General features: G+C 46.0%; 1 protein-coding gene across 1 annotated transcript in view; it reads left to right on the top strand.

Moving 5' to 3' along the window:
- Positions 1-3,983: 3,983 nt before the first annotated feature.
- Positions 3,984-13,180, top strand: part of LOC135920964 (uncharacterized) — a 39,039-nt gene continuing 29,842 nt past the window's right edge. Inside the window, exons 1-2 of the mRNA XM_070540396.1 lie at positions 3,984-4,484; positions 12,122-12,264. The gene's annotated coding sequence lies outside the window, so the exon portion shown is untranslated. The remainder of the gene's footprint in view (positions 4,485-12,121; positions 12,265-13,180) is intronic.

Raw genomic sequence — 13,180 nt, 5'->3', positions numbered from 1 at the left:
ATCTAAGATTACCGCAATTCGCTTTTAAAAATATTCCTGGGCCGAGGTGATACCGAACGGCAGTCACTGGAAGCAGTACCTACAAAAAGGGGTGATAAATGTTGTCAATTCTTGACTTTCTCTCGCCACTTGAACCTGGTCAAATCCTGAATTGGCACCTAATTTCGAAATGTATGTGGCTCCCGGCAATTGCCCAAGTGCGTCGTCTACGGTTGGCAAGACAAACCGTTCGTGTAGGATGCTCTTATTCAGCTGGGTTAGTCTCCCACAGATTCGAACTTCCCCATTTGGTTTGACTACTGGCACCATTCCGGCCCACCATGTAGTCGGGTCATCTACCTTACGAATGACTTTGATTTGACTATTTTGGCCAACTCTACTTTGAGGAGTTCTTTAACGGGATGGGTACCCGACGCGGGGCGAAAATTGCAAAGGGGCCCACGCCCTCTTTCATGCCAATGGTGTATTCGCCTAACATCATGTCCAGTCCAGAGAATAGCTGCGGATACATGTGCTCGTACTGTTTATCGTCAACCACATCAAGAAATTCGACAATAACGAGTGCTTCAATGGCTGGGAGCCCTAATAGGACACACTGCATTGACTCTACCACGTACAGTGTTTTTCGCGTTGTTTGGCCTTTCCAAACAATATCTGCTGAAAAACAACCATTCACTTCGAGGCGCTGATTCGAAGCACTTCTCAACACCGCTTGTGACCTGTGTATACGAGGCAGTACACCGGGAAAATTAGGCGGCACAACAGTGACTTCTGCTCCTGAATAAATTTTTGCACTTACGCGTACACAATTGATACACACTTCCGCGTGTCTGGCATTTAGCCGTTGAGTGTCCCAACAAAAAAGTTTTGTCCGTCGCCTTCTAGCATAGACACGCCCACATGGTTGTTTTCTGTTCTCTTGTGATAGACCAAGGCGAAATGTCCCTTTATTCCACAGAGGTCACACCGCGCTGAACGTGCAGGGCACTGGGATGTTGGGCGGCTCGACCCTCCGGGGAACTGGCACCCTTGCGTTCGCCGTTGTGCTGTGGCACCATGCTCCCAGTTGCTGGACGGCTTCCTCGTTGTTCGTCGGACCATGTCAAGTTCGCCTGCATTTGCCTCGTTGCTCACGGCCCGGAGTTCCACTTGCTCTCGGTGAACTGTTTCCTTGAGCCTGGTCCTCACCAGAGCGGTCACTAGCTTAAGGGTGGCATCCATCTGGAGCGCTTCCGACAGCTGTGCGTGCTCGAGGCCGATCACAAATCTGTCGCGGATCATTCGATTATGGGACTCTGCAAATCCACAGCGGTCGGCAAGTTCGTGCAGTGCTGTCACAAAGTTGTCCGCACTTTCCCCGGGTTCTTGCTTTCGGCAATGGAAATTTGCGCTTTTACAGACTATATACTTCGCGGCCACAAAATGGGCATCGAACTTTTTCTTCACTTTCTCGTAGCTTCGAGGCTCCTCTTCGGTAAGGCGAATGTCTGCAAAAATTTTCTGGCCGGCATGGCCATGGTTGTAGTCGTCAGGGTTGCAGTGTTACAGTGAGATGATTGAGCCAGCATTGATGCTACAGGCGAAAGGTGCCATTGCCAAGGGCTCCTAGAAGCATACTGGTGCCACGAGCCCCGGGTGCTTTGAGGTACGAGGCATGTACAGAGATTCAGAGGGACCCCGTAGGGTTTAGTAACGATATTGCACCGGTTGTCCTAGATGCGTGCGCCTAGGTCACTTGGCAGTACGCACCTTGCATGAGCATGGTGTTTATGCTAATTGCCTACGATGTGTTGTAAAATGGGCTATCAGGCTGAAAGAACTGCACAGCATGGTTGCTCTTATAAATGTTGTACAGGCCAGGTACCCACAAGAGCAACGAACTGAATGATTCGATGTACGGTTGGTGTGCTGCTTACCATGAGAACTCGGACAATGGCCACGTCAAGTTTGACGTGGTGGCAATTTAACGCAGTGCAGATGTTTCGCCTGTGGCGTCTCCGAGTTGACGAGGGCAGATTTTGCGCCCTCTAAAGCCTGTTAGAGAGGCCGCGAAGACACCGGCAGTAAGACAAAAACCCGAATCACCGTCCATGGAAGGAAAGCTGGAGACCGTACAGTACGCTAGAGTGCTACGTTCCACCCAGCGATTTCCTTGCGAATTATCGTCGCGCAAGGTCATTCAGCTTAGGAAGCGACTCTCAGACTGCGTGAAGCTTGCAGATTGGGACCAGTGACTGATGACCAGAGGTACGGCTAATTCTAGTCGATGTGTGCACTCGTGACTTGAATGACTTGCAAGTGGTGCACCTACCGAGAACTGCCGTGATAGAATGCCGGCTTGATGAACACGAAGGTGCGAGGTGCTGCAGCTGTCGATTGCCCCTCAACGCAATCATCACCGAGCTTTGGCTCAAGAGGTGGCAGTTAGAGCTCTGCAAGGAAGCTCTCTGACAGCTACGGCTGAACACGTACATTAAAACGTAGTTGTCATTGATGCTGTCTACGTGCAAGTGGTAGTGCAGCAGCGTGAACGAATGGGTAGGAATGTCAATGTAAAATCCCTGGAGGTCCTGCATTCGCGGTACGCCAACTGGTGGACGTTGGACCTTGTCACACTCATCATAGACGAGTCCCTGATATGACCCTGTTATGGCTGGACTCGGTCGCGCGGTGTCGGCAATCTGAAGACACGGCGCCGCAAAAACGAGCCACCGCAATTTATTCTGCCCAGCCAGCTATGGTGTATGTGATTTCTGGCAGAAATATTTGGACACGCCTACTTAGGCCGGGAACGCCCCTGTAATTTTCCCCCAGTCCTATTGTCCCATGCCGCTTTCCTTTAGCGACGGACTCCTGCCTGGCATGGTTGAACCGCTGCACATGTGACCTTAAGCTTCGGGAAATATGCAAACACAGGAGAAAAAGCAACAGCAGTAGAGTAATTTCAAAAGTATGATAATTACTTGATAGACATGGCCGAAATGGTAGCGAAATAACTAGACACACTTTATAGAGCTGGCGTGGAAGCAAGGAGCTTTAAGATGACGTGCGACTAGAGGTACGACAAATGCGGCTAAAGAATTGAAGTGGACAGAGTAAACCACTTATATGATGGGGCAAGGTAATAAAACGAAATATAAAAAGGCGTAATTAAATGTCCAAGAAGTATGAATCCACCGAAAAGTTAGGATCAAGGGCAAAGCGACCTCGACCATTAAGAGCACAACATCACGTAGAGATACACGTTGTTTAAATCGACAGGACACTGCATGACGGCCAAGATGGATACTGCGCGGCAGACGAAATTCCTTTGTGTAGCACGCTATTACTTGGCCCCAGTATCTTGAATAGTAAGAAAAATGAGGCAACAGAAGAGCGAAGAATGCACTAGGGGTTGTATCGTTCCGGCAGAAAGCACACATTATTTACAAGTATGCTTAGTATATTCTATATTTCTGCTAAGGCCTCTTATCATTTTTTTCAGAGAGCCATATTCGGAACACGATGGCTACAAGAGTGGCACATGATAAAAGCGTTGGAAAAAATTGTTTAGGGAAAGCGGAAACTTTCTTTAGTTTCTGAACTTGCAGAACTACAGGTTTTCTTGCTATCAAGAGACTGACGTAAGTGATTAAAGTGTTCCTAACGGCTAACTGCGTGAGCGCCACCGGATACACTCGAGAACGAATCCGAGTTCTAAAGTGAGGTATGCGTGCTCATTTTTTGCTCTGAAATCTTGTTCATATGCAAGTCTTCCTGTGTGATATATACAAGTTGGCTGGGGCATAGGCTTACATTAGGGATAATGGCCAACAAGACGACAGCGAAATCGCGCGGACGCCGGCGAACGTGGACGAACAGCTACATATTTTATTCCAAACTGCACAGCAGTGCTTGCCATTCCTCATGGCACTTCGGCATGAAAAAAAAGGAGTGTTTCTAAATTTTTCTCTGACCTCTTTTAGTGCCAGTGCAATAAACTACAAAAATGTTCGGCCCACTTGTCTCCATGCCTGGCACTTTCTGATGCAATGAGCTTCTGCCCAGAAAGCGTGCACTGTCTTCTAACGGGTTTTATTTGAAAAAGTGTCTCAGGCTGACACCGCGTAGACAATACCCCTCTTAAACACTATTTCTGAAGTTGAGGCTATAATTAATAAATTGTGCTTCTTGTGGATCTCTCTCCAGGTGGTCCCCGTGCCTCGCCTTATGAACCTGGGACCCGCGTCACTATGTTGTTCACACCACTCAATAACCCGGCCGGATGTTTTACTGGTTGGCCGTTCAGCAGCGAGTTATCTCCATGGACGAGCGGGCTTCGAGGAGATGCGCGCACGCTGATGCATTGGGCTGTTTCATTCAGCTTCCCAGGAGAAGATGACTCACTCATTTGTGAAGCAGCCCGCGATAGCGTCACCGGCGAGCTAACAGCCCACTCGGGATGGCGGACAAGCGCTGCAATTCAGGCAAGAGCAGCTACGCAGGTGAGAAATCCAGACATTGTAGGCGACACACATTTAGATCCATCCCACCCTACGGAGCACTACTTAAAACTTTTCGAGGTTAAGCATAAAATATATTCTCGTCAAATCAAACGCATGAACAAAGAGGTCGCTGTTAAGCTTTAGCTTTTGCTTCGATTTAGCAGCCGAGAATCGGGCAACTCAAGTGTAGCCGGTCCGAAAGAAAGGGGGTAGACAGCGTGAGATAACAAGGCATTCATACTTCCATAAAGTGCAGATTCCTGCATTCTGTGATTTGAGCAGCGTACATTTGTACAGTCAGGGGCACTTTCATTCCAATATGCAACACCTAGGGCGCACCAATAAAATGCACATACAAACTGCGTAAAAGCATATCGGAAACGTACATCAGGCCACAATTGTGGAGCACATACTGCATTGGGACTCCATTAGTTAGTGTATATTCACCGCCATTTTCTTGCGCAACGTTTCACGATATGTGAGACAACCTCCCCAAAACATTTCTAGAATGGTACACGTGATACACCATACACGTGGTACCCGTGTACACCATCACGACATCACGAGGTGCTCAAAATTGCAACTTGTTCTTCGTTTAATCAATAGTTGGCGGACTTGGCCCATCGCTGGCTCTTATATTTTCTATAAATGATTTGCATCTCACTTTGCAAGTTACAATTCTTAAGCCGATTTTCTACGTCGATTCAATTGTTACGCCGCCATTATGTTGGCAAGTCGATTACATGGGTTTTACCTTACCCTCAGCTTCATATCCCAGGAAGAGAAATCTTCCCAATATTCATATAATCGTAACAGTGCATGAAGTGTCCTACCAATCCTGCATTAGGACGAGAAGTTTGCTCTTTGATCCTTTGTTGTGCTCGTTCACTCTGTTACGAAGGATGCCATGGCTCAACGCAGGAAGGCGCGCCTAAAAGCTGCGGTCTATAAGAGCCGGCAGTGAATGTACAAAATTCGATGCTAGCTGCTACTACAATCGCATCTTTTCGTAATTCAGAAATTTCATCAGAAACGCCCCTACAGATCTCGTATTATGTGCACACGTTGTTAAATTTTCTCATCTGCGCGCTGCCCGTTTTAATTATCAATCTTATCAAACTGGTTGAGGCCAGTATAAAGTCAGCATAAATACCAGCATTATCGGCAGTTATCAATGTTATCAGACAGGATGCGACCCCTATCAATCCTGTCGATTGTTACCTCTTTCGGACTCGATCCAAACTTTAGTAACCATTATCTGTCGTTACCAACTTCAGCATATGATTCCTATCAAGGGTGATATGTCCTTCTAGCCCTTATCGAACACCCCCCGACCTTGAACAACTAATTTTTGTCCTTACCAATCATATCAAACTTGATCCGATGAGTATCAAGCGTGATCGGTACAATCAGAATCGCCCCGATAATTAGAAACCTTGATCGCTTATTTGCACCTGATCCATCCGCGTCGATCTAATACAGACCATGATGAGACCCCCTATAACACCTTATCACTCTTTATCATCCGTATAAAATCAATGACAGCTTATTTCTCTGTGTCCCTCTACGCGATGTGCATGAACTGATGGCAATTTGATCAGTGAAGGTGCATGCCAACGGAAAGCGCATTCCGTGAGTATCGAAACGCATCGTGCATGTGGCGTGCTTCGCGAATAACTTTCGCATAAGATTTTTGTGCCTGCAATGCCTTGCTACATGACGTGCATTATATGCGGAGTTTATTACCACAACGTTCTATCAATATATTCGCTCATGCCTCGTTCTTTTTTCGACAAATTATTCCTAAGGCATTTGAGACTGACAACCCACCAACAAATTTCATGGAACAAAGCATCGGCAGCGCATGCCGTTTATGTTAAATCTTCTCACACCTAAATAAGAAAAGTGCCAAAGAACAACAATAGCAATTTTAGAGGCGAGGATGTGGAGCCTTTACGGCAACGGCCGATGACAATCGCCGAGCCGAGCGGGAGACGCCGCTCGGTTCCTTAAATCACGAACAGATGGCACTCGACTCCCCGCATCACACAGGCTAGCACTGCTGGCAATGAAATTAAAGGTTCAAGCATGCGCAGCTAATAATGGCATTTTGGAAGAACTTCGGAGTTGCTTCAGAATAGGTAGGCGTTTAGATGATAACTTTTTTTTCTTACTCAGTGCATTGAAATATCAAAAGCAGAAATAAGACAATCGTATGTGGCCTTTTTAGACATTACAGGAGCCTATCACAACGCAGACCGCCACATTTTGTGGGATATTCTGCAATGGAATGGCTTAGGTGACGATTTTCTACAGCTTTTGAGATAGATTTACCTAGAAAAAACTGCTTGCGTTGAATGTGCAGGGATGAAGAGCGAGGAGAAAGTTCATATCAATGAGGGATTGGAGCAGGGTTGCCCTTTAATCCCGCTGCTGTTTATGTTGTACATAGTTAGGATGGAGGGGGCGCTAAAAGGAAGTAATATCGGGTTTAATCTCTCATACAAACATGCGGGGACGGAAGTAGAGCAGCAGTTCATTGGTTTATTTTATGCGGATGGCATTGTGTTACTAGCTGACAAGCAAAGTGATTTGCACCGTCTGGCTAATATCTGTGGACGGGAAGGCAATAATTTAGGTTTGAAATTTAGTCTTATAAAAGTAGGTGTTATGGTATTTAATCAGAACAGTGAGCAGCCAGACTATCAATTCCAAAAAATAACCTGATAATCTCCAAGCGACGACAAACATTGCGTTGGAGCGGTCAAGCTATCTGGCATCAGCAGATCTTAAAGCTTGGCTCAGGTTACGTGAAGCACTATGTACGCGGCTTTCACATACAAAGATGCATTTCAATCAGTAAAACTGCAGCAGTCATGGAAGTGTTGCTAAATTAAGGGTACAGGAGGCATACTTGGAAATTATCTACAAAAATTCGACCGCCAGCTTAGTTCACCATAAGAAAAGTGAAAAATTAACAATCATAAAAGGGGTCAGGCAAGTGTACACAATGTCTACAATGCTATTGGCTCCATGCTTAGAAGAATTGTCCCAACTGCTAGAATAAGAAGGATTTTAGTGAGGTTCAACGGGGTGTACCTCAAAAACATTCGCGTTGCAGATGACATTGTTTAGTTCCGCACTAGTAGGTATGACCTGCAACAAATGGTTGAGTACGTTAAACAAGAACTGTAAGAGTGGTGTTGAAGATTAACATGCAGAAGACAGTAGCCCGAAAAGGGAACAAGAATTAATGAGCGCCAGTCAGTATCTGGAGACTGTGCAGGAGTGTGTATCTATGGTACTTGATCTCAGAGCCCCCATTCCTGACAAGGAAGTTTGCAAACAAATAAAAATGACTTGAAGACATTACTAATAACTTAATTTAGTAATTTAGTATTGGCTTGCAGCCATTACTAAATCCCGACTGGGAGCTTACCACTGTCATTGCTATGTATACTGTGAAATCATTGGATTCTCCCGCTGCTTATTGATTGGGCAGAATTATGGAGGTTAACAAAAGAGATTCAGAACAAGCTATACAGCGCGCATAGTGATTGGAACCAAGAAATTTTAGCCACAACATTATTACACAAGAAGAAGTGATGTGGATCGGACAGCAAATGGGAACACCGGATACTTCAGTTGACATTAGGAGAAAAAATACAGCTGGGTAGACAGCGTAATGCATAGCACAAGTAGCCGGTGGACCATTAAAGTTACTAAATGAGTGCAAAGGGAACGCACACGCAGTGGAGGACGGCAGAAGGTTAGGCGGTGTGATGAAATTAGGAAATTTGCAGGTGTACCTTGGAATCAGCACGCACAATATATGGGTATTTGGGGATCTCTTGGAGAGGCCTCCGTCCTGGGCACTCGACATAAATATAACCTGCTGCTAATGATGATGACGATGAGGACTTTAGCTGCCTACGAGTCCTATTAAAGTTTTATTGCTATGGTCCGCTCCTGCTCTCCGACGGCCCGTAGTTATTATGTTCATCTGCGCTAGTACAACTGCGACGGGTAACTTTGGCGACACAAGCCTTTCACATTTTCGAAAATAACCTGGTGGCACCTTTGCTTGTTTCAACAGCAGTCCGAAACATGCGGCAGTGATATTGCGTCGCAAGCAATTACAACAGCAGAAGCACGCCATTATACGACTTCATTCGTTGAGAGTTGAAAGACTTCTGGACGCGCTCATTTCTAAGTTGACTGCCGCGTGGCGCTCACATTTGAGACAGACAGCGGCCAAATGCGCGTGCTAGCAGACTATGGATGTTTACAAGAGTAAGAAGAAAGCAATTAGGGAAAATCTGGACGATAATACAATAGACATTTCCCTCCTATTTGGTGCTCTACCTGGCTGCCATAGGTAAAAAACATACCGGAGCGAATCTTCGCACCCAGATGAAGCCTGTGTCCACTACAGCAAAATTCAGGAGGACACTCAGCACATCCGAAAGCAATGCAAAGGTATTCACCAAGTGTGACTCGTCAGTAACGTACACCTTCCGAAATCCCTTCGATTTAAAGTGAAAGGAAGCATTATGCGACAATTAGTAAAGTAAAGCAAGATGTTAGATGGTAAAGCAAGAGTTCACGAGGAAAACAAATTCACGCAGAAACTGCTCCTGTTGCTGTCTAAGTATGCGTAGGCATTGTGCCACTTGCTCATGTGCACGCACCCGGTGTCATCAATGTTGTGAAACTTTATCTGACCAGTATCAACGCTTATAAACCCCCATCGGTCGTTATCTACCTTATTTAAAACGAAGCTTATCATGTTAGATAGCGGACATCGTCAGGCAGGTTTAATTAGGATTGAGGTGACCGAACTGTATCTTAACTCGAATCAACGATCATTGGTCGGAGTCGTGTCCACGACATTTCGTGTTAAGGTGAAGGAATTTAGGCGCAGTTATTGAGGACAGTCCTAAATCATCCGAATACTCGACCTTTGATGCGAGTCGAAACCGCCATTCTTGGTTTTAATTAAAGTGAAATAAGGTTAATCTAGAGAAGATGTTGCAAAACCACACTTACATTTGTTGAAGGGAGTAGGGAATGCTTAATGTGTGATTATGACTCGGATGCTTAATTCCAGCTTGTTCTTTATCGAAACGTACGCTCTCCTTTGCGTTGTATTGATGATTTCTCTGAATGGTATCCACTGTTCGCTTCAGTATGTTGTGTTCTTGTAGCCTCTGACTTACGTGCGGATGAGCCATTACTTACGGTGCTATTCATTGTCTTACATGACGGACAGAAACATGTCTTGTTGGGTAGGCAAAGCAATTTTTACGTATTCAAAAGCCGGCGAGAGATTGATATTACCGGATCAGTTAAAAGGCACAGGTATACAGCGGTACAGTGTAGATAAAATCGTGAATAAGAGAAAAAAAAGAACAAGGGCATGTAAACAAAAATACTCGAGAGGAAAGGATGTATAGCATGCCTGAAAATGTTTGGCAGCATGTCAGCTTCCTGCAACACGCGAAGACAAAAGCATGTTGAACACTTGACGATGCTTTCAGTTAAACGATCGCAGGGCTCATACTTCCTGCAGTGTATAAAGAGTGGCAAAGTGAAACACACGTGTGGCGAGCCGTTGCTTGCGTGCTTCGGTCTCCTCTGTGCGTTGCCGTCTCGCATCCTGGCGTTGCTGTTTTCGCAGTTTGGATTCTTCGGCTCGTTTCCGACACTTAGCTACGGCTTCGCACTCTTGCATAGCGGGTGTAACGACGTTTCTCATTAACATTAGGTTGCAACCTCTCCGCAGGGGAAAGCAATACGTGTGGGCGAATGCTTTGCTACCACCACTTCAAAGGTCGTACACTCAGTTCTCGATAGGCGAGCATCCCCGACAAAAGCGTGTTTGCAAGCGGGGTATGCAATGCTTTATTGATGATTCGGATGCTTCTACTGAGCTTGTTCTTTCTTGAAACGTAAGCTCTTCTGTGTGTTGTAAGGGTGACTTCAATTAAGGGAGGTATGAGTCATCGCTGACGGGGGTATATGCCCTTGCTGATATTTTCTTTTATCACTCCACTAAAAGCCGCAATTTACAGGTATGAGCCATTGCAACGAGCCACTTCAACCTTCCGCCTTAGGGACTCAGACAAGGTGACTGCTTGTCTGCGCTCCGTTTCAAAAAGGATGCCAATGCACCATCGTCGTCAACAGCCAGAGAAGAACGCAAGAGATGAAGTGGCTTTGAATGCCGCGGAGAAGAGAGCAGGTGATCGGACGCAGAGAGCACGGTCTAGTACTGGGTGCCTTTAATCACTGACAATTTCGCCTCGCGAAACGCATTTTAGAATAAAAGAGCCGGCTTTCCTGTCCCAGCAATGGAAAGAAGCAAATACCATACTGATACAGAAACCCGGCAAGAAATTACAGCTGAAAAACCAGCGCCCCATCCCCTTCACGTCCTGCGTGGGCAAGTTGATGGAGCCCCCCACCGGTTCTCAATAGACTCACAGATTACCTCGAGGACAACGAATTATTTCCACACATCATGATTGGGTTCAGAAGACATCTCGCCATGCAAGACGCCCTTCTGCAACTAAAACATCAAATCATAGACAATCCGGGGTGCTTGAGGAGAGCCATCCTCTGGCTTGACTTGAAGAGGGCCTTCGGTAACGTTTTCGACGATGCCATGTTGTGACAAATAGACAAGGTAAATCTCGGACTGTGAACGTACAACTACGTCCGAGACTTCCTCACGGGAAGAAGCGCTCACACGCGAGTGGGACATCTAGAGTCAGATCAAATCAACACCGCGAGCTCGGGCACACCGCAGGGCTCGGTGATCTCGCCGATGCTCTTCAACCTCATCCTGCTGGGGTTACCCGACCGATTGCTTCACATCGAAGGACTGCATCACACGCTATACGCGGACGATATCATGATTTGGACGACAACTGGCAGCGGCGGAGCGATCGAGCAACGTCTACAACAGGCCATACAATGCGTGAAAAACTACCTCGTGGGCACGGGACTTGCCTGCTCTGCCGAAAAATCTGAACTGCTGCGATATAGGGCGGTCAGAAAGGGGCGCCCTTCTAAAGGCTACCCCCCCCCCCCCCCGGAAAAGGAAGAGATCAAATTACCAGCATCAAACGGCCTACCCATCCCGATTCTAGATGAGATCCGGGTACTTACCTCCGACGCCTCTTCTCGGGCTGTCTGGTCTTCATGGAGCTGCGTGTCTGCGCAAGAGGGCCGAACCATAAGGACTGCACGACTCAGAGGACTACTTCATCGAACATTCAGTCGTTTGATCTTCGAATTACCATCTATACGCAGTCGGCGCAGCAGAACATTGAAGCGTTATGCATAGGTGAACAGCAATTATAAAAATGTGTTCAAAACAAAAGTTAGTAAAAAAATCATGTAGGGTAGTTGAGCCGTCATCCTTTCAGTCAAAAAATGAGCAGAATTTGAGTATGATGTTTCCACGGACGTTTCAATATTCGCTTTGTTGATGCAAAATGTTGCCCAAAAATCGTTTATATGCATATAATAGGAAATGTGGTATATTCTCAAGTGACGAAATAACGAAATTTACATCAACATCTAGCTTCTAGCATGTTTTACCATCTTTTATTTTGTTCTATTTCAAGCAGGAGCGAGCACAAGGGCCTTGGATCTGCCTGTACTCGGACAATGGCTGCAAGCCACTCGACCGTAGCGAGCAACTTCTCCTGTTGTAGTGGCTCAACCGGGTCCCAAGCTCCGGGGAATCCTCCACCCGCGCAGCCAGAAGTTGGTGAGGATAAGCCACGCGAAATGTTTCAGACTCGTGATGAGCTCCTCTGGGGCGGGGACGCAAATGGGGCGAGTGAGTTTTACATTGTTTTTGATAAAAGTGCTGTTTTCCCCTGGATCGCTCCGTGCTTCGTCTTTTGCGCAGTCTCGCTCACTGTAGCGCGCTTTATGTCTCGAATTCAGGCTGTTCTTTTGCAAAATAATATGAGACAAAATTGCACACTCTTGCCCACAGTTTGCGCTAATGAATCAGGCAGGCGTCATTCAATGTGGTGTTTGATATTTATTAGAGGACAATCCGGCTGTCAAGATCTGCCAACAGAGCAAAAATGTCACACGCTTTGAAATTTACTTGAAAGTACACCACCTGTAAACTTAAGCTTGGTTGCTGGGAAAGTTTCTGGATGGTTCGCTGCTCGCTCCGCTGGGTGTCTGACGCCACTAGCATCTTGTTCACGTTGTCGCATTCCATAGGCAATTTTTAATTGAGCTGCATAAAGCGAATTAAGCCAACTTGTCGGCCCGAAATTCATTCTTTCATAATAATAATAATAATAATAATAATAATAATAATAATAATAATAATAATAATAATAATAATAATAATAATAATAATAATCAGCCTATTTTAGGTCCACTGTAGGATGAAGGCCTCCCCCTTCTTTCTCCAGTTACTCCTGTCATGCGCAAACCAATTTCATCACCACACCGAGTCTCCTGCCGTCCCCAACTGAGTTTCCCTTCTCTATGCATCCATTCTGCAACCATAATTACGAACGCGTTATCTGAGCTTTGCATTACATAACCTGCCCAGTTCCATTTCTTTCTCTTAATGTCAATTAGAATACCGTCTATTCTCGTTTGCACTCTGAACCACAGCGCTCTCTTGCGGTTTCCTAACTTTAGGCTTATCATTT

The sequence above is a fragment of the Dermacentor albipictus genome, chromosome 6, assembly GCF_038994185.2.
Source record: "Dermacentor albipictus isolate Rhodes 1998 colony chromosome 6, USDA_Dalb.pri_finalv2, whole genome shotgun sequence".
NCBI classification, from domain to species: Eukaryota; Metazoa; Arthropoda; class Arachnida; order Ixodida; family Ixodidae; genus Dermacentor; species Dermacentor albipictus.
Note: the sequence above shows the minus strand (reverse complement) of the source record. Positions and strands in the feature narration are given on the sequence as shown.